The following is a 22,559-nucleotide window of genomic DNA, read 5'->3' as shown; positions in this document are numbered from 1 at the left end:
TAAGTAGAAATCATATCAAGTATCTTTTCTGACCACAATGAATTAAGACAAGAAATCAATAACATGAAGAACCTTGGAAACTACACAAAACACATGCAAATTAAACAGGATAATCCTTAATAACGAATGGGTCAATGAAGAAATTTAAAAAGGACCTTACAGATTTCTTGAAATTTTGAAATTTAAAAAAATGAAAAACAATTGTTGAAACAAGTGAAAACAGAAATAAAACATACCAAAATCTATGGAGTATAGCAAAACCTAAGGGGGAAATTGACAGCAATAAACACCTACACCAGGAACATTGAAGATGGCGGACGAGAAACACTGCCAGACAGAGTGTCTCTGCAGAAAAGACAGATTCTAGCGGAAATTAGAAGAAAGAAGCTAGAAGACGAGCCTATATCCGATGGGAGTCGGAAGGAGGGGTACCTGAGACCACGGGAGACTCCACAGGAGGAGGTGCGGAGGAGAAATGGAAGCTAAGACTGCTGGAACAGCCCAGAGACCAGCGGGAAGGATAGGTGGCTTGGCCGTTTCCCCTCCCCTGCATCTGGGACTGCTGGTGGGCTCCCCAGCGGGTGGAAAGACCTGCGGACAGCCCAGTGACAGCCGCAATCAGTGAGCGGAGAGGCTGTAGCGGACGAGGCACCAGGCTCCCAAATCCCTCGGGGCACCTCCATGTGCACAGACCCAAGCTGCGCGGCAGGCGCCATATTGCCTCGTTCTCCCCTGCCCCGACCCTCCCCGCGGCTGCCCAGAGAGACAATATAGCCACCAGCGGGAAGAACCTCCAGGGAACAGGACCTTCTCTTTTGGGGCCCTACAGCTGAATAAGGGGAACTCAGACTGTGAGCTCTCTACCCGCCAGCCCTCCCAGGTGCTGTTGGCACAGTGATCCCAGGAGAATGGGGCAGACCCTGAGGCTGAGAGACATAGACCCAGCTTGGGCACCCTGTGGGTGAATTGGGACTGGCACTCCTCTCCCTGGTGGGGATATAGGTTGAACTCTGGGACCCAGAGGTCAGACCTGCAGACCAGATCCCGTGCACCGAGGTTTCACATTGCCCCGGGCACAGAAGGGATATACATGAACAGCCTACTGAGGTGTGTGTGCCTCCAGGGGCAGATCAGCGTCCTAGAGGGCAACCCTCCCACCAAAGGGAGGCCGTGCTCCCAGCCCAGGTGGTGTTTCTGCGCAAGGAAACTCCCAGCCGGCATCACAGTCCGGGGAGGCCTGGTGGCGTGTGGTCTGGCCTGCTGACAGAGGCCCAGGAGTAGCCGTGGAGTTGGGGAGGGTGGAAAGAAGCCAGGCCCGCTCCAGACAGTGGGTCTCAGACAGCCCCACCCCCACAAGTAGAATCTCTGACTGAGCAGGGCCATTCCAGCCCCTCCCTGACAGCTTTGCCTGGAAACAGAGAAGAGAACTTTGACCCCTGCTAACGGCACTGGTGGTGCCTGAGGGCAGGCTTACCCAACCCAGCTCCACCCAGACTCTCTCCTAGACCAGCCCTCACTGAGGGGGAGAAAAGGACACACCTGGAAGTCCCAGGCCCCATCAACCACCTGAGGCACTGAGTTCTCTCTACAGGAACAAGAGCTGATAAGAGGACACAAAAACAACAGCCTAGCCTGTTCCTCCAAGCAAGCGCCACCTACTGACAGGGAAGACATCCTGCACACCCTTTTCTCGGCACCTACTAACTCCTCATACAGGGAGTGGTGGAATCTAACCCACAGACAACACCTACCCGCTCAGAAACTAAACAAGGTGTGTGAATACCCAAACAAAAACCTAAAGGAAAGAAAAAACAACTGATCCACATGGGAAGAAATCAGCGAAGGAACTCCGGAAATATGAAGAACAAAACAGAAAACACACCCCCAAGAGGAACACCAGCCTCCTAGAAACAGACACCAACCAAAATCAAGCAACCAAAATAACAGAAGAGGAATTTCGAATGTGGATCACCAGAAAATTCAACAACCTGCAAGAACAACTCATTAACCAACACAAAGAAACCACAAAAAGCATCCAGGATCTGGAACAAAAGTTCACTAAAGAAATTGACACAAAGAAGAAAAGTTTAACCAAACTCCTGGAAATGAAGAATCAAATCAGGGAACTACAAAACACAGTGGAAAGTCTCAAGAACAGGGTAGATCAAACAGAAGAAAGAATCTCAGATATTGAAGATTAAATAAATTTTCAATTTTCAATTAAATAAATCAGTCACAGAGATAGAGCAGAGAAACAAGAGAAAAGAGCAAAGCCTACAAGAGATGTGGGATTATGTGAAGAAACCTAATGTGAGGGTCATAGGGTTACCAGAAGGGGAAGAAGACAACACTCAAGGGTTGGACAAGCTATTTGAAGATATAATAGAGGAAAATTTCCCAGGCCTTGCTAAAAATCTCGATATACAAGTTCAAAGGTCAGAGGACCTCTGGGAGATTCAATGCAAACAGGAAAACGTCATGACATGCAGTCATCAGACTGACCAAAATATCAACTAAAGAGGCCCTTCTAAGAGCTGTAAGACAAAAGAAGCAAGTGACATACAAGGGAAAGCCAATTCAAATAACACCAGACTTCTCTAATGAGACTTTACAAGCAAGGAGAGACTGGGGCCCCATTCTCACTCTTCTGAAACAAAAGGATGCCCAGCCTAGAATCTTATTCCCTGCAAAACTAAGCTTTGTATATGAAGGAGAAATAAAGACATTCTCAGATAAGCAAAGTCTCAGAGAATTCACCAAGACAAGACCAGCCCTACAAGAAGTACTTAAAACAGTGTTACGCACAGAACAACATAATAAAAACTCACGAATATAAAAACAACCAAAACCCAAAGATTAAGGCCAGATATTACAATGGCTGAAGAGAGAAATCAAAGCAATAACATCCAGCCCAACAGAATGAACAGTAATCTACCTTACCTATCAGTTCTCTCAATAAATGTGAACGGCTTAAACTCTCCACTCAAGAGACATAGGCTGGCTGAATGGATAAGAAAATACAGGCCAAGTATACGCTGTCTTCAGGAAACACATCTAACCTGCAAGGATGCATATAGACTAAAAGTAAAAGGGTGGAGATCAGTATTCCAAGCAAGTGGAAGCCAAAAGAAGGCTGGCATGGCAGTTCTAATTTCAGACAATTTAGTTTTTAAACCAACAAAAGTAGTGAAAGACAAAGAGGGTCATTATATAATGGTGAAGGGCACAGTTCTACAAGAAGAGATAACAATTTTAAATATATATTCACCCACCTTGGGTGCACCCAGATTAATAAAGCAAACCTTACTGGATCTAAGCAAATTTATTCATAGCAACTCCATAATCACCAGAGATTTCAACACTCCACTGATGGCACAAGACAGATACTCCAAACAGAAAATTAATAAAGAAACGATGGACTTAAACAAAACTCTAGAACAAATGGGTCTGACTGACATTTACAGAACATTCTACCCAAAATACACTGAATATTTGTTCTTCTCATCAGCTCATGGGACATTCTCTAAGATTGATCATATCCTAGGACACAAAGTAAACCTCAAGAAATTTAAAAAAATAGAAATCATACCATGTATCTTCTCAGATCACAGTGGAATAAAAGTAGAAATCAACCATAAGAGAAACTCACATTTCTACACAAAAACGTGGAAGTTAAACAACCTCCTATTAAATGATTACTTCATAAATGAAGAAATCAAGATGGAAATAAAAAAATTCTATGAAGAAAATGACAATGGAGAGACAAGTTATCAAATCCTCTGGGACACAGCTAAAGTAGTTCTGAGAGGAAAGTTTATCTCCATAAATGCCTATACCCAAAAGTCAAAAAGATCAAAAATAGACAATCTAATGAAATGACTCAAATAGCTGGAAAAAGAAGAACAGACCAGCTCCAAACCCAGCAGAAGAAGTGAAATCAACAAGATCAAATCAGAACTAAACGAAATTGAAAACAGGCACGCTATTCAGGAGATTAATAAAACAAAAAGTTGGTTCTTTGAAAAAATAAACAAAATTGACACACCACTGGCTAAGCTAATGAAAAGCAGAAAAGAGAAATCTCTAATAACCTCCATCAAGAACAAAAAAGGAGATATCACAACTGATCCCAAAGAGATACAAGATACAATTTATGAATACTACAAAAATCTTTATGCACACAAACTGGAAAAGGTGGAAGAAATGGACAAATTTCTAGAAACACACAGCCTCCCTAGGCTCAACTAAGAAGAAATAGATTCTCTGAACAGACCAATCTCAAGAGCTGAAATAGAAACAGCAATTAAAAATCTCCCTAAAAAGAAAAGTCCCGGTCCACATGGTTTCACACCCGAATTTTACCACACTTACAAAGAAGAACTAGTATGTATCTTGCAGAAATTATTCCACAACATCGAAAAGAACGGAAACCTCCCCGACACCTTATATGAAGCAAATATTACTCTGATACCAAAACCAGGAAAGGATGCAACAAAAAAAGAAAACTACAGAACAATATCCCTAATGAATATAGATGCAAAAATTTTCAACAAAATCTTAGCTAACCGAATCCAGACACTTATCAAAAACATAATCCATCACAACCAAGTGGGCTTCATCCCAGGGATGCAGGGATGGTTCAACATACGAAAATCTATAAATGCAATTCACCACATAAACAGAAGCAAAAACAAAGACCACATAATTCTTTCAATAGATGCAGAAAAAGCTTTTGACAAAATTCAACACTCTTTCATGATACGAAAACTTAATAAAATAGGCATAGAAGGAACATACCTAAAAATGATACAAGCCATATATGACAGACCCATAGCCAACATCATACTGAATGGGGAAAAATTGAAAGCATTCCCACTTAGAACTGGAACCAGACAATGCTGCCCACTATCTCCACTTCTATTCAACATAGTGTTAGAAGTCCTGGCTACAGCAATCAGACAGGAAAGTGGAATTAAAGATATCCAAATAGGGGCAGAAGAGACCAAACTTTCACTGTTTGCTGATGATATGATATTCTATTTAGAAAACCCCAAAGATTCAACCAAGAAACTCCTGGAACTGAATAATGAATTTAGTAAACTCTCAGGATACAAAATCAATACACAGAAATCAGAGGCATTCATATATGCCAACAACAATCTAATTGAGAACCAAATCAAAGACTCAATTCCCTTCACAATAGCAACAAAGAAATTAAAGTACCTAAGAATATACTTAACCAAGGAGGTAAAAGACCTCTACAGGGAGAACTATGAAACACTGAGGAAGGAAATTGCAGAGGATGTAAACAGATGGAAATCCATTCCATGCTCGTGGATCGGCAGACTCAACATCATTAAAATGTCTATATTACTCAAACTGATCTACAGATTCAATGCAATACCTATTAAAATCCCATCAGCATTCTTCACAGATATAGAAAAAATAATTTTATGCTTCGTATGGAACCAAAGAAGACCCCGAATATCAAGAGCAATTCTAGGCAACAAAAACAAAATGAGAGGTATTAATATGCCAGATATCAAACTATACTACAAAGCTGTAGTAATTAAAACAATCTGGTATTGTCACAAAAATAGGAATATTGACCAGTGGAACAGATTGAGAATCCTTATATAATACCATCCTCATATAGCCATCTAATCTTTGACAAAGCAGACAAAAATATACGCTGGGAAAAAGAATCCCTTTTCAATAAATGGTGCTGGGAAAACTGGATAGCCACTTGTAGAAGACTCAAGCAAGACCCACACCTTTCACCTCTCACAAAAATCAACTCACGCTGGATAACAGACTTAAACCTAAGGTATGAAACTATTAGAATTCTAGAGGAAAATGTTGGAAACACTCCCCTAGACATCGGCCTAGGCAAAGAGTTTATGAAGACTTACCCAAAGGCAATCACAGCAGCAACAAAAATAAATAAATGGGACATGATGAAACTAAAAAGCTTCTGCACAGCCAAAGAAACAGTCATGAAAGTAAACAGACAACCTACAGAATGGGAGAAAATTTTTGCATCCTACGCATCTGATAAGGGGCTGATAACTAGAATATACTTAGAACTCATGAAAATCAGCAAGAAAAAATCAAATAACCCTATTAAAAAGTGGGCAAAGGACTTGAACAGAAAATTTTCTGAAGAAGACAGAAGAATGGCCAACAAACATATGAAAAAATGCTCAACATCTGTAATCATCAGGGAAATGCAAATCAAAACCACAATGTGATATCACTTAACCCCAGTGAGAATGGCTTTTATCAAAAAGTCTCCAAACAATAAATGCTGGCGTGGATGCAGAGAGAAGGGAACACTCCTACACTGCTGGTGGGACTGCAAACTAGTTCAACATCTGTGGAAAGCAATATGGAGATACCTTAAAGCGATACAAGTGAATCTACCATTTGATCCAGCAATCCCATTGCTGGGCATCTACCCAAAAGATCCAATGACACTCTACAAAAAAGGCACCTGCACTAGAATGTTTATAGCAGCACAATTCATAATTGCAAGGCTGTGGGAACAGCCCAAGTGCCCATCAATCCAAGAATGGATTAATAAAATGTGGTATATATATACCATGGAGTACTATTCAGCTCTGGAAACAATGGTGATATAGCACAGCTTATATTTTCCTGGTTAGAGCTGGAACCCATACTATTAAGTGAATTATCCCAAGAATGGATAAACAAGCACCACATATACTCACCAGCAAACTGGTATTAACTGAGCAGCACCTAAGTGACATGGGTACTACAGTAATAGGGTGTTGGGCAGGGGGGAGTGGGGAGGGCGGGTATATACATACGTAATGAGTGAGATGTGCACCATCTGGGGGATGGTCATGCTGGAAACTCAGACTTGTGGAGGGAGGGGGGAAAGGGCATTTATTGAAACCTTAAAATCTGTACCCCCATAATATGCCAAAATAAAAAAAAAAGCACCTACACCAAAAAAGTAGAAAGACTTCAAATAAACAACTTAATGTTGTACTTCAAGGAACTAGGGAAGCAAGATCAAACCAACACAAAGTTTATTAATAATGAACTTTATTAATTAACTTATAAATAAATAGAATTAATAAATTTATTAAATTTATAAATAAATAGAATATTAATAATAAAATTCTATTCTAATAAATAGAATAATAGAAGAAAATAATTAATAAAGAACAGTGCATAAATATTAATATATGAAATTGAGACAAAAAATCAACAAAACGAAGGTTGTTTTTGGAAAAGATTAACAAAATTGACAAACTGTTAGCTAGACTAAGGAGAGAGAAGACCCAAATAAATACAATCAGACACAAAAATGGAAAGATAACAACTGAGATTACAGAAATACAAAGAATCATTAGAGACTATTATAAACGACTACATGCCAACAAATTGGAAAACCAGAAGAAATAGATAAATTCCTGGACACATACAACCTACCAAGATTGAATCATGAAGAAATAGAAAACTTCAACAAACCAGTAAAAAATGATGAGATCAAAGCTGTAGTAAAAAAATCTCCCTTCAAAGAAAAGCCCAGGACCAGTAAAGCTCAGGCTTTACTGCTTGCTGATCTACCAAACATTCAAAGAAGAACTAATACCAATTCTACATAAACACCTCAAAAAAATTAAAGAGCAAGGAATAATTCTAAATTCATTCTATGAGGTCAGCATTACTCTGATATCAAAACTAGAGAAGAGAGGCCGGAAGCGAGTGTAAGGCAAACATGGCATCGACGATACTGGCTCTGAGGACGCGGGCAGCAGCCCTACTGAGCCCTCCTCCAGCTACAGCTCTTGCTGTCAGATATGTATCCAAGAAGACAGGTGGCAGCTCCAAAAACCTTGGTGGAAAGTCATCAGGCAGACACTATGGCATCAAGAAAATGGAAGGTCACTATGTTCATGCTGGCAACATCCTTGGGACTCAGCACCAGTTCCATTGGCACCCAGGTGCCCATGTGGGGCTGGGGAAGAGGAAGTGCCTGTACGCCCTGGAAGAGGGGATAGTCCGCTACATTGAGGAGCCCTACGTGCCCCATCCCTGCAACTCGAAAGCCATGGATCTGGTTACGAGGCTGCCCATGGGTGCTGTGCTCTAAAAGACTTTTGTCCACGTGGTTCCTACCAAGCCTGAGGGCACCTTCAAACTGGTGGCTATGCTTTGAGGCCATTGGATAGATACTGGAGCCCAGGTGACAGAAGTCAAGGGTTGAGGTAATGATAAGGCCTCCCGAGGAAGATGTGTGTTTGGTGAAGGAGTCTTTGCAGGAGACTCTGTGAAGTGACTGCTGAGAAACCCTTTGGGAGACCTGACCTGGGGCCAAAAATAAAGTTAGCCGGAGTCATGAGCCTGTGCTACTTGGGGACAAAAAAAAAAAAAAAAAAAAAAAAAAAAAAAAACTAGAGAAGAACAAAACAAACAATAAAGAAAACTACAGGCCAATATCATTGATGAACATAGATGCAAAAATTCTTAACAAAATGCTAGCAAACCAAATTCAGCACATTAAAAAGATCATTCGTCACAATCAGGTGGAATTCATCCCAGTGATGTAAGGATGGTTCAATATATGTAATCAATAAATGTGATACATCATATTAACAGAACCAAGAACAAAAACCACATGATCATTTCAACAGATGCTGAAAAAGCATTCAATAAAATTCAACATCCCTTTATGAAACAAACCCTTAAGGAACTGGATATAGAAGGAACATACCTCAAAATAATAAAGGCCATATATGACAAATCCATTGCCAACATCATACTGAATGGGGAAAAAATGGAAAGCCTTTTCTCTAAGATCTGGATCAAGACAAGGATGCCCACTTTTACTATTTTTATTCAACATAATACTGGAAATCCTGGCCAGAGTTATTAGGCAAGAGAAAAAATTAAAGGGCATCCAAATTACAAAGGAAGAAGCCAAATTACCCTTGCACACTGGTGACATGATCTTAGATTTGGAAAAGCCTAAGGACTTCACAAAAAAATCTGGTAGAACTAATAAACAATTTCAGTAAAGTTGCAGGATACAAAATCAACATACAAAACTCCATAGCATTTATATACACTAAGAGCAAACAATCTGAAAAAGAAATCAAGAAAGCAATCCTATTTACAATAGCTACAAAGAATACAAAATAACTAGGAATTAATTTAATCAAATGAATTAATTTAACTAGGAATTAATTTAATCAAATGTGAAAGATCTATACAAGGAAAACTATAAAACACTGATGACAAAAATGGAAGAAAATACAAAAAAAATTGAAAGATATTCCATGTTCATGGATTGGAAGAACTAATGTTGTTAAAATGACAATACTACCCAAAGCAATATATAGATTCAATGCAATTCCTATCAAAATGTCAATACCATTCTTCACAAAAATAGAAAAAAGAACTCTAAAATTTATGTGGAACCACAAAAAATTCTGAATAGCCAAAGCAATCCTGAGCAAAAAGAACAAAGTTGGAGGCATTACACTACCTGACTTTAAAATATATTACAAAGCTGTAGTAATCAAATCAGTATGGTACTGGTATAAAAATATACATGTAGACCAATGGAACACAATAGAGAACCCAGATATAAATCCACACATTTACAGCCAATCATTTTTGACAAAGATGCCAAGAACATACAATGGGGAAACGGTAGTGTCTTCAATAAATGGAGCTGGAAAAACTGAATAATTATATGCAGAAAAATAAAACTAGACCTCTATTTCTCACCATATACAAATATCAAATCAAAATGGATAAAAGACTTGAATGTAAGATCTCAAACTATGAAATTACTACAAGAAAACACTGGGGAAATGCTTCAGGACATTGGTCTGGGCAAAGATTTTTTGCATAAATCCTCAAAAGCAGAGGCAACCAAAGCAAAAATAGACAAATCAAATTACATCAAGCAAACAAGCTTCTACACAGCAAAGAAGCCATCAAAAAAGTAAAGAAACAACATGCACAATGGTAGAAAATATTTGAAAACTATTCAATAAGAAATTAATAACCAGAATATATAAGGAGTTCATCATAAATTCTTTGCCTAGGCCAATGTCTAGAAGAATATTTCCAACATTTTCCTCTAGAATTCTAATAGTTTCACACCTTAGGTTTAAATCTGTTACCCAGTATGAGTTGATTTTTGAGAGAGGTGAAAGGTGTGGATACTGTTTCAGTCTTCTACACGTGGCTATCCAGATTTCCCAGCACCATTTATTCAATAAGGATTCTTTTCCCCAGTGTATGTTTTTGTCTGCTTTGTCAAAGATTCAATGGCTATATGAGGATGGTTTTATATCTGAGTTCTCTGTTCTGTTCCACTGGTTGATGTCCCTGTTCTTGTGCCAGTCCGAAGCTGTTAATTACTATACAACTCAATAGAAAAAAACCCAAATAATCCAATTTTAAAATGGGCAAAAGATATGAGTGGACATTTCTCATAAAAAGATATACAATTAGACAACAGGTATATTTTTAAAATGTTCAACATTACTAATTATCAGAGAAACGTAAAATGAAAACAAAATGAGATATCATGTCACCTCAGTTAGAAGCGCTTTTATTAAACAGACATGGAATAACAGATGCTAGCAAGGATATGCAGAAAGGGGAACCCTTTACACTGTTGGCAAGAATGTAAATTAGTACAGCCACTATAGAAAACAGTATGGAGGTTCCTCAAAAAACTAAAACTAGAACTACCATATGATCTAGCAATTCCACTACTGGGTATTTATCCAAAGGAAAGGAAATCAATATATCAAAGAGATATCTGCACTCCCATGCTTACTGCAACACTATTCACAATAATCAAAATATGGAATCAACCTAAGTCTCCATCAGTGGATGAATGGATAAAGTAAATATCACATATGTACACAATAGAATATTATTCAGCCATAAAAAGAATGAAATCCTGTCATTTACAACATGGATGGAACCAGAGGTCGTTATGTTAAGTGAAATAAGCAGGCACAGAAAGACAAATATTGAATGTTCTCACTCATATGTAAGAATTAAAAAAATGGATCTCATGAAGATGGAGAATAGATTGGTATTTACCAGATGCTGGGAAGGGTAGGAGGAGAGTTTGATTAGTGGGTACAAATATACACTTAGATGGAAGAAATAAGACCTGGTGTTCAATAGATCAGTAAGGTGACCATAGTTAACATTAATCAATTATACATTTCAAAATAGCTAGAGGAGAATAATCTGAATGTTCCAAGAATAAAGAAAAGATCAACATCTAAGGTTATAGATATCCCAATTACCCTGACTTGGCTCTGCGAATGTATCAAATCACCACATGTACTATGATATGTACTATAAAAATATATGCATTGTCTATCAATTTTTTAAAATTTTTTAAAGAAACTTGTCTTTTTTTAAATTTTTTAAAGAAAGGGAGAATTCTCCTTTACTCCACATTTTTTTTCTATTTAGACCCTTAACCGACTGGATGGGACACACACAGAATAATGTGTGACCAAATATCTGGGCACCCCATGACCCAGTCAAGTTGACACATAAAATTAACCATCACAGAGGCTTAACTATGATGGTTAAGCCACTCTAGGCTCCAGAATCATGACTTACAGAGGCGGGAAGTCTCATACATAGCTATAATTCAAGAGATCCTAAACTTAGAATTTTATTAAGACCACACAGGAATTTGTTGGACTGGTTGAGCCCAAATTCTGGAATGAAAACTGAGTATCACATTGCAAGTGGAGCAAACTTAAATCAGGTAAGCTACAAAGATGTGCAGTGCAGACTGTCTCAGTGAGAGGCTCCCAGCGGTGGGGCCGCTGCTGGAGCTGCAGCTGCTGGGCGAGGACGTGTGGAGCCCCGGCGGGGGCAGCTGAGAGCCTCGGGCCCCAGGGCCCTCGGGGCCGGGATGAGTTAGCGGGGGCAGCCGCGGGGGCCAGTTCCGAGCGCTGCAGGCCAAGGCGACGGCCTCGGCCCGCCCTTGCGTGCAAAATCCGTCATCGCCTTTCCGCGCCCGCTCGTCCGCCTCCCGCCCGGAGACCATGAGGTTCCGCATCTACAATCGGAAGGTGCTAATCCTGGCGCTCGTGGTGGCCGCCTGCGGCTTCGTCCTCTGGAGCAGCAATGGGCGACAAAGGAAGAACGCGGCCCTTGCTCCTCCGCTGCTGGACGCGGAGCCCGGGGGTGCGGGCGGCCGGGCGGGGACGTCCCTCGGTGTCTGTGGGCGTCCGCAGTCTCCAACGAGGCGGCGGCTCCACTGGTCCCGGCGGCCCCGACCTGAGGCGGACAACCTGACGCTGCATACCGGGCCCTGGCGTACCAGCTGAACTTTGATCCGACGCTGAGGAAGGAAGATGAGCCTGCCACCTGGGCTCCCGGGGAGCTGGTGCTGGTGGTTCAGGTGCATAGCCGGCCAGAATACCTCAGACTCCGGCTGGACGCACTTCGAAAAGCCCAGGACATCGACAACGTCCTCGTTATCTTTAGCCATGACTTCTGGTCGACAGAGATCAATCACCTGATCGCCGGGGTGGATTTCTGTCCGGTTCTGCAGGTGTTCTTTCCTTTCAGCATTCAGTTGTACCCCAATGAGTTTCCAGGCAGTGACCCCAGAGATTGCCCCAGAGACCTGCAGAAGAACGCAGCTTTGAAATTGGGGTGCATTAATGCTGAGTATCCCGACTCCTTTGGCCATTATAGAGAGGCTAAGTTCTCCCAAACCAAACATCATTGGTGGTGGAAGCTGCATTTTGTATGGGAAAGAGTGAAAATTCTTCGAGATTATGCTGGCCTTATACTTTTCCTAGAAGAGGGTCACTACGTGGCCCCAGACTTTCACCATGTCTTCAAGAAGATGTGGAAATTGAAGCAGGAAGAGTGTCCTGAGTGCAGTGTTCTCTCCCTGGGGACCTACACTGCCAGCCGCAGTGTCCGTGGCAGTGCTGACAAGGTAGAAGTGAAAACTTGGAAATCCACCGAGCACAATGTGGGTCTAGCCTTGACCCGGAATGCTTGTCAGGAGCTGATCAAGTGCACAGACACTTTCTGTACTTACGATGATTATAACTGGGACTGGACTCTTCAATATTTGACTGTATCTTGCCTTCCAAAATTCTGGAAAGTGCCGGCTCCTCGAGTTCCTAGGGTTTGTCATGCTGGAGACTGTGGCATGCATCACAAGAAAGCCTGTGGACCATCCCCCCAGAGTGCCCAAATTGAGTCGCTCTTGAATAGTGACAAACAGCTTCTGTTTCCAGAAACCCTAACTATCAGCGAGAAGTTTCCTGTGGTAGCCCTTTCCCCACCTAGGAAAAATGGAGGGTGGGGAGATATTAGGGATCATGAACTTTGTAAAAGTTATAGAAGACTGCAGTGAAAAATCACAATTATAAAAGCTAAAGTGACAGTCTTCTATTTTTGATATTTGTCTAAACAGAATATACAATTGAATAAAAGTTTAGGAACTGGTTTCTGCTTTAATACAAAAATTCTTGTAAAAGGTGTTCAAATACATAGTAATCTTTTCCAGTTATGTCTGATTAAGATTTAAAACTGAAGTTTTCATTGTGGGAGTAGGGTTTTAAAGTTCAATCTGTATCTGCTAAAAATAATGGTTATTGTTAATTGATATGAGAGAAGAGGGGAATGTTAGGAACCGAGGCCTTTGAGGGTCTTAGCCCATAAATACCCTGAGCTGTCAGAAGGTGTTTGATGGCCGTTGGGAGAAAGATCGCAAGATATCCCAGGCTTGGCGCCAGAGGCTGTTCGCGACTGATAGACTCTCCAGGCTTGGCGCCAGAGGCTATCTGTGATTGATAAACCCTAGGAGGTTTGTAACTGATTGACCCTAAACTGTTCTTGACTGATCAACGCTAACCCCCCGCTGCCCCTCCCTACTTCGTTTCTGTATGCTTATAAAACCAACGAAAAACCTAGTAAAGCAGACCTTGACAACCCTTTGCTTGGTCTCGTTCCTTTCTCTCGCCCATCTCTTTCAGGCACGGTCCCCCTCGACCCCCGCGAATAACAAAAGGTCCCGCGGGCCGGGACAGGGGAAATTTTATTTAAATTGCATCTATTAATCTTTTTATCTGAAACTTTGTACACTTTTCCACTTTCAAAACTTATTTTATGTACAGCAAAATTTATTTAAAATTGTCATAGCAGTAAAAAGTATTACAGTGAAATTGTTAGAGTATTAATGGAATAAGCCCAGTTTCACTCTTGATACAGTTATTAGGAATGAATTGCTTCACTGGTTTAATAATTCAAAAATTATGTTTGTTAAACATCCTGTCAGAACAGTCATTTTCAGTATTACAGATTCTTGTACTGTTGTGCTAAGATTTGCCTGTGCTTTGGAACCTTCATAGAGCACACTTTCTTTTGGAATGTATTTGATTGGTAAGAAAGTGTAAACATTTTCACCTCAATGTAGAAATACAGTGGTTTTGGTTTTTGTTTTTTTTTTCTTTTAGTGCTACCAAAATAAAATACTCATTTTTGCATAAAAAAAAAAAAGATGGCTATTTATGCTGCAGTTTTGCCACTACCAAGAGGGCCCATTCAAAAAATGTCTGCTTTTGCCCTGAGGCCTCAACTTTCCTCCCTGCTGGCTGAGGCCTGCAATCTCTCTGCCAAAGGACAGTGTTTCTCATAATCTAATTAGGCAGGAGGCTGGAAACAGAAGTCCCTGCAGGGAGAGCCTGCCGTGGCCAGTGCGTGCCCCAGGGAGCCACACGCCAAGCTGATGCCAGCACAGCCAAAGCCAGACCTCGGGCGGCGGGCTTCTCCTGCCTGTGCCCCAGACAGGGCGACATCACACCCTGTCTGAGCACAGACCTGTGACTGGGCTTGCGGGGACACAGGCACAGGGACAGGAAAGACAGCGTGGGGCTGAGGACCAGCGTGGCCCGCCCATTCTGCCTTTGCGCGTCCGGCTGCCTGGGAGCGCTTGCCCTGCCCCAGGCCCCGTCCCTGAGGCTGGACTTGCTGTGCCCTTGTCCCACGGCATGAGTGCCAACTCCTGCCTGTCTCACCCCAACCTCTGGGGTCCACCAGACATGTGCTCCCCCTGGCCCCCCTGGAGCAGCTCAAAGCGAGGCACTGGGAGCTCGGCCCTGGCCCCCACCCAGCTCCCAGGACCTTGTCTCTGGAAACTGCCCTGCCCGTTCCTGTGGAAGGGCCAGTCCCAGGCCAGCGTCCGCACCATGAGAGCTGGAAGCAGGGGTCTGATGCTCTGGGCCAGGCAGCCTGGGACCGAGCCCACCTGCTCCCTGGCCAGTCCTGGGCCCCACACTCCCACTAAATCCTCTAAGCCTTGGCTTCTGCTTATGTAAAATCTATTCCTTAAGGATTACTGTGAGCTTTGCCCAAAATAGCAATGAGAGTATGCTTCAGGGGGCTGGGCATGTGCAGGCGCCAGCCCTGGCAGCCTCTGTGGCGTGGGCTGCCCCCTGACCTGCCTGGGGCCTCCCACTGCTGCAGCCTCCACCTGGAGGGCCGGGTTCTCAGGTCAGTCGCTCTGGACCCCCAGGTCCTAATCCCTCTGCACTTGGCTGGCCCAGCGGGTCCTGCTTCCAACAGAGAAGGCCCTTGGAAGCCCGGGCACCACAGGCAGGGACTTACATCACAGTCTGCATCACCCACAGGCTGCATCACCCTCTGCAGACTCGCTCCCCACGGAGCGCCTCCCAGCTGCACAGGGCGCAGCCGCCTCTTACGCAGCGCACTGAGGGCAGGCCCCCGTGTGCCCACTGCACCCACTTACGCTGTGCGCCCCTCTGCCTGCTCACGGGTGAATGAACAAACGATGAACAGACGCCATTTCGGAGCTGACCTGAGGAGAAAATAGAGGATGCAGTCGGAGCCTCGGGGCACGCTGTCTCCACGGCCCTCCCAGGCAGCAGGGGCGCCTGGTGCCAAGCGGGGGTCTGCATGGGTCCAGACCCCTCGGGACCTGCCCCCCGGAGGCCAGGGTGTGGCAGTGTGAACCACCCTTTCCTGTCCACGAGAACCAGAGCAGAAAAGTGGGGCCCCCAGAGAGAGGAAAGGCTCTGGAGGACAACGCCCGGTCTCTGCGGCTGGGCCTGCTGGGCCCCCCATGGGAATCAAGTGCCGGCAGACCCACTGCAGGTCACGCTGCTCTTTCTAAATCAGCATGTCACCCTGTGTCCCTTTTCTGATTATAAATCTGTATTCATTGCAGAAAAGTAGAAAATAGGAGAAAGAGGAAGAAATAAAAGCTGCCCATAAGCCGGGCACGGTGGCTCACGCCTATAATCCCAGCACTCTGGGAGGCCGAGGCGGGTGGATTGCTCGAGATCAGGAGTTCAAAACCAGCCTGAGCAAGAGCGAGACCCCGTCTCTACTATAAATAGAAAGAAATCAATTGGCCAACTAATATATATATATATATATAAAATTAGCCGGGCATGGTGGCGCATGCCTGTAGTCCCAGCTACTCGGGAGGCTGAGGCAGAAGGATCACTCGAGCCCAGGAGTTTGAGGTTGCTGTGAGCTAGGCTGACGCCCCGGCACTCACTCTAGCCTGGGCAACAAAGTGAGACTCTGTCTCAAAAAAAAAAAAAAGAAAGAAAGAAAGAAATTAATTGGCCAACTAATATATATAGAAAAAATTAGCCAGGCATGGTGGTGCATGGCTGTAGTCCCAGCTACTCGGGAGGCTGAGGCAGGATTGCCTGAGCCCAGGAGTTTGAGGTTGCTGTGAGCGAGGCTGACACCACGGCATTCACTCTAGCCTGGGCAACAAAGCTGTTCTCTCTTTTCAAAGGTAGAATTGCATGGAATATTCAGTTTTGTGTCCTGATTTTTGAGTTAATCATTTCTACTACCATATTCCTACTTCCTTAAAAATTCTCAGAAACATGGCCTCTAATAGCTGTGCAATGTTACACAGAATGGGTATTTTTACCCATTTTTCCTGTGATTCTTGTTCTACATCTCTAATTCGACCTCAAATCGCTATGGTCATTCTTCTAACTGGTCATCCCTGTACACTTCCCTCTCCTCCTGGGCTGTGTCCCCAGCCTTCCTGCAGAGGGTGCATGTGCCCATGCTTGGACAGGCCCCCACGCCTCCCACACACCCCTCCCCTTGGAAGCCACATGTTTCCACCACTCTTGGTCCCTGAATGACCACACAGAAAAGAGATACCCTACAGCAGCCCAGGAGAGCCATGTGACCAAGACACAAACTGGTTTTATCCAGGATTGGATCTACTTGTGACTACACCACTCTAAATAATCCAGGTACATGCCAGCACTTTCTACCAAAACTTCACTTTGGCCCAAACCCCTCAGCACAGTCTGTCAGGAGGCTGCAGGTACACAGTCGGAACCTCTGCAGGAGAATGCAGCTGGTTCAGGGCAAAGGGGGCTCAGACACGAGCCCTGTGAGCTCATCTCGAGTGCTGAGGGGTGGGCCGCACAGAAATTCGCCTCCTCTCTTCTCACCGCCTTGGATGAGACCATCAGAGCACTAGCCATCTGCAAGAGAAGACAGACACAGCAAATACACAAAGTAGGACACACCTCGAAATGGAAGTGCCGGCATGTGAACACCTGGCAGGAGGGCCTAGCCGCTGGGAAGGCGGGCTGGAGGTCTTCCTGAGCAAGCAACTTCCAGGTGAAATCTGAAAGGTGAGGAAATCAACTTGGCATGGGAAAGGAAGCCTCAGAATAGCATTCCCGGCAGAGGAAACAACAAGCTGGTCATTTTCCCCAAAATGATGGTCTTCCTCCTCAGCCCCACCTCAGGAAGTAGCCCCAGCAGCCAGCACCTCCAACCAGGGAGCTGGGCAGCTCCAGCCGTCTGCCACGCCATGGCCAAGGTCTGTCTCACCGCCTGCCCTCCACCCGGGTGATGCCTTCACCCCTGGGCCCCAGTTCCGGCCCCACCCTCAGCACAGGGTCCTTTCACCACGAGTCTGGTCAGGCGCTCCCAGCTTCAGTCCCTGCAGCCTGTTCCTCCTCCGCTGAGGGCAAGACCAAAGTCACCTTCTCCATGAGAACTCAGGCTTTCTCTTCTATTAGAGGCATATTGAACCCCTCTTACGCCCAGAACTGTCTGGCCAGGGACCTGGGATGCAGAGCTTGCCCTGTTCACTGCGTGCCCAGTGGGAACAGAGGTCTGCGCTAGTCAAAGTCCAAGTGCTCAAGAGACAGGAAAGCCCAGGGTCCATGACCCAGAGGAGAGCTGCTTCACAGCTCAGGTTGGAATCAGGGTCGACTTCCTGTAGGAGGTGGCACCTTTCCCAAGTCTCAAATAGCAAGAGGGGATTACCTGGAAAAAAGGACAGAATCCGGATGACATTAAAGGCAGTCTGGAGCTCCCGGCTTTATCAGGGAAGACTAACAGGTCCCTGAGGGCAGGAGCCAGAGAAACACACACCCACCCTGAGCCTCCCCAGGGGGCCCCAGGCCAGATTCTACTTCTCCTGGAAGCTGCTGTATACTTTGGGTCCCCTCTCTAAGTTACACCAGGGCCCACAAGGTGAAGCTCTGGTGGCCACCAGATGCGGGGCTCCCAGGCCCCTCCTTCCTGCTCGGCATCCTGCGCTCCAGCCCTGCTCAGGAAGTGTGTCTTCCTCGGTCTCGTGGGCAGCCCCCATTCTGGGCACAGTGTCACCCCAGTTGTGTCCAACATTTTCAGGCAGTGCCCCACTGTTGGGCAGAGACAAACCAATGACACCTGGACCCTCTGCCTGCAATGTCCCGCTCCACTGTCACTCACTCTGACCTGCGCTCATGGCCATGATGTCCCCGGCGCTTCTGAGCTCCAAGTAGACACGCAGAAGCAAAGTGCGGTCACCCGTCCCCACGCCTCTGTCAAGGGGCACCTCCGCTGTGCCCCGCTCCCTCAGAGAAGCCCAGTGCAGCCACACCGCCCGCGGGGCAGGCGGAGGGCCTGCTGTGGGCGTGTCTGAGCAAGGGAGCCCGGCCACGCACCCAGCCCCACAGAAGCAAGCGCGCGAGGCGAGTCCAGCACAGGCCCGCTCACTCTTCAAGGCGCTCCAGAACCGCCAGGATGCACGTGGGCACACAGGAAGATGCGTCATGAGAAGCTGACACACGATGGTGGCGCTGGCAATTCCAACGTCTGGGGACCTGGGAAGGGCTGATGTTGCAGCTTGAGTCTGAAGGCATCTGGAGGCAGAATTCCTTCCTCTCTGGGAAATTCCCATCGTTTTTCTCTTAAGGCCTTCACCTGACTGGATGAGGCCTGCCCCCATTATGGGGAAGATCTGCTTTGCTCAAAGTCCATTGATTTAAATGTTACTCACCTAAAATCATCTGAAAAATACCTTTGCGGCAACATCTAGGCTGGTGTTTCACCAATATGCGTGCACCATCGCCCTGGTAAGGGGAGAGGCCCAATCTCGGACCCTGTGCTGACCCCCTGCTGCTGGGGCTATCAGAGACAGCCACAAGCTGGGTGTTGTGGTTTTAAGGCACAAGTGGCAAGCTGAGGCCGGGCGCGGTGGCTCACGCCTGTAATCCTAGCTCTCTGGGAGGCTGAGCTGGGTGGATTGCTCGAGGTCAGGAGTTTGAAACCAGCCTGAGCAAGAGCAAGACCCCGTCTCTACTGTAAATAGAAAGAAATTAATTGGCCAACTAATATATATAGAAAAAATTCCCCGGGCATGGTGGCATATGCCTGCAGTCCCAGCTACTCGGGAGGCTGAGGCAGCAGGATGGCTTGAGCCCAGGAGTTTGAGGTTTCTGTGAGCTAGGCTGATGCCATGGCACTTACTCTAACCTGGGCAACAAAGCAAGACTCTGGCTCAAAAAAAAAAAAAAATAGTGGCAAGCTGGGTGTCGTGGTTTTGGGGCAGATTCATTACGTGGCCACAGCTCACCACAACGCTGCCCGAGCTTCGCCCCCAACAGCGGCCTCCCGGGAGTTCCTTACAGTGAAGGTGCCCTCGAGCCTGGCCTGGCCGGGGGCGCGACGGGGCCCCAGAGGAGCAGCTCCCTCAGGCGGCCCTGCCAAGTCCTGCTCAGCCTTCCTGACAAGGGCAGCTCTTTTCACATTTGTATTCCCAGTGGCTGGCCCCATGTTGCCCGTGAGCTTTTACTGAACCAGCACATGAGTTGCTGGTGTCCTCAGGAGGCCCTGGCCAGCAGGAGGCACAGCACAGCTCAGCACACCACAGAAAGGTGCACAGCACAACCAGCACACAGCTTTGAGAAGAAAAGGACACCATGTCCAACATCTGCAGCTTTGTGTGAGCTACCTAACCCCTCTGATCCTCAGCTTATTCATGCGGAAAATGCGACCACAGGCCACTCCACAGCTTTGTGGCACAAATGCGATGAAATAGTGCACATAAAGCTCCATCCCGGCCCACATTCACCATACACCCCGCTACAAGCATGCACAGAGCGGTCTTGGCACCCAATGAGGGCCAGACCCGCTAGGGAGGCCACGAGGAGCCTGGAGGAGCATCCGGGCCCTGCTACCCACTGTCAGTGGGGGCACCAGGCGCTCAGGATGTGTGGCCCCTAAGGCCACCATCGTCTAGTTGGCCCCTAATGCTGCCATCGTCTAGGTGGCCCCTAACCCCTCCATCCTCTAGGTGGCCCCTAACCCCTCCATCCTCTAGGTGGCCCCTAACCCACCATCCTCTATGTGGCCCCTAACCCTCCATCCTCTAGGTGGCCCCTAACCCTCCATCCTCTACGTGGCCCCTAACCCACCATCGTCTAGGTGGCCCCTAACCCTCCATCCTCTAGGTGGCCCCTAACCCCTCCATCCTCTAGGTGGCCCCTAACCCTCCATCCTCTAGGTGGCCCCTAACCCCTCCATCCTCTAGGTGGCCCCTAACCCACCATCGTCTAGGTGGCCCCTAACCCTCCATCCTCTAGGTGGCCCCTAACCCCTCCATCCTCTAGGTGGCCCCTAACCCCTCCATCCTCTAGGTGGCCCCTAACCCTCCATCCTCTAGGTGGCCCCTAACCCACCATCGTCTAGGTGGCCCCTAACCCTCCATCCTCTAGGTGGCCCCTAACCCACCATCGTCTAGGTGGCCCCTAACCCCTCCATCGTCTAGGTGGCCCCTAACCCCTCCATCCTCTAGGTGGCCCCTAACCCCTCCATCCTCTAGGTGGCCCCTAACCCCTCCATCCTCTAGGTGGCCCCTAACCCCTCCATCCTCTAGGTGGCCCCTAACCCCTCCATCCTCTAGGTGGCCCCTAACCCCTCCATCCTCTAGGTGGCCCCTAATGCTGCCATCATCTAAGTGGCCCCTAAAGCCACCATTGTCTAGGTGGCCCCTAACGCCACCATCGTCTAAGTGGCTCCTAATGCCACCATTGTCTAGGTGGCATGAACCATGCCCTGAACCCTCCAGCAACTCTAGGACGAAAGTGCAGGTGATGGAGCTGCAAACACACAAGGCAGGCCTGGCGCAGTGGCTCACACCTGTAACCCCAGCACTCTGGGAGGCCGAGGTGGGCCAATCGTTTGAGCTCAGGAGTCCGAGACCAGCCTGAGCAAGAGCGAGAACCCGTCTCTACTATAAATAGAAAGAAATTAATTGGCCAACTAATATATATAGAAAAAATTACCCGGGCATGGTGGCGCATGCCTGTAGTCCCAGCTACTTGGGAGGCTGAGCCAGGAGGATCGCTTAAGCCCAGGAGTTTGAGGTTGCTGTGAGCTAGGCTGACGACAGGGCACTCACCCTAGCCTGGGCAACAAAGCGAGACTCTGTCTCAAAAAAGAAACCCACAGGGCAGTGGCTCAGCCATGTGGCCTGACGCCAGAGTAGAGGCCCCACACACAGCCTGGCATGTGCGTACTTACCCTGCCCACCCGGCTGCAGCCTGGCCCTCTGCTCCTGGGCAGGGCAGACGAGGCCGGCACTCACACCCAGGCTCAGCTGCCTCTCATGCTGGGCCCCTGGGCCTGCATCCAGCCTCCCCAGCCCCTGGTCCCCCTCTGTGAGATGGACACAGAGCCTGCCGAGGTGGGCATGTCCTGTGGTGCCTGGCAGCCAGATGCACCCGTCTCCGGAGCACACTTGGGCCCGTCCCCATGTGACCAGGTGCTGGCACACCTGGGCCCCCACCCAGCAGCCGCCATCCTCCCTGCCTACTCATCCAGGGCGGGACTGTTCACCACATTGGAAAGAAGTTTTCAGAGGCAAGCTGCCATCCTTCAGCAAAATTTATAAGGTTGTCACAAGGTGATACAGAAATATTCACAAATATAAAAAGGCCTGCCTCCTGACACCTATGTTTTGTAGTAAGCTATGGATGCAGCAGTTTGGGCTACACAGAAAAATGATTCTGACATGATTATTAAACTCATGAAACTACTTTTTGCACGTTTACCTGCAGACAAGGCCTCAAAGGTCCTCCAATAAGAGGCTCTCTAGGACTGCGGCCGCAGCCGGCCCGGACGCACTGCTCGGGGGCGGCGGAGCGGCGGCCCAGCCGGCGAGGGAAGCTTCGTCTGCGCCCGCCGGCTCCCCGCGCCACCGCCAGAGCGCCGCCTCCCGT

General features: G+C 46.6%; 2 pseudogenes; both read left to right on the top strand.

Moving 5' to 3' along the window:
• The first annotated feature begins 7,744 nt into the window (after positions 1-7,744).
• Positions 7,745-8,125, top strand: LOC109730980 (large ribosomal subunit protein bL27m pseudogene; annotated as a pseudogene).
• Positions 8,126-12,074: 3,949 nt separating this feature from the next.
• On the top strand, positions 12,075-13,500 carry LOC105864065 (alpha-1,6-mannosyl-glycoprotein 2-beta-N-acetylglucosaminyltransferase-like; annotated as a pseudogene).
• Positions 13,501-22,559: the final 9,059 nt, after the last annotated feature.

Source organism: Microcebus murinus, chromosome 8, assembly GCF_040939455.1.
Source record: "Microcebus murinus isolate Inina chromosome 8, M.murinus_Inina_mat1.0, whole genome shotgun sequence".
Classification (NCBI taxonomy): Eukaryota; Metazoa; Chordata; class Mammalia; order Primates; family Cheirogaleidae; genus Microcebus; species Microcebus murinus.
This window is presented reverse-complemented; position numbering and strand designations above follow the sequence as displayed.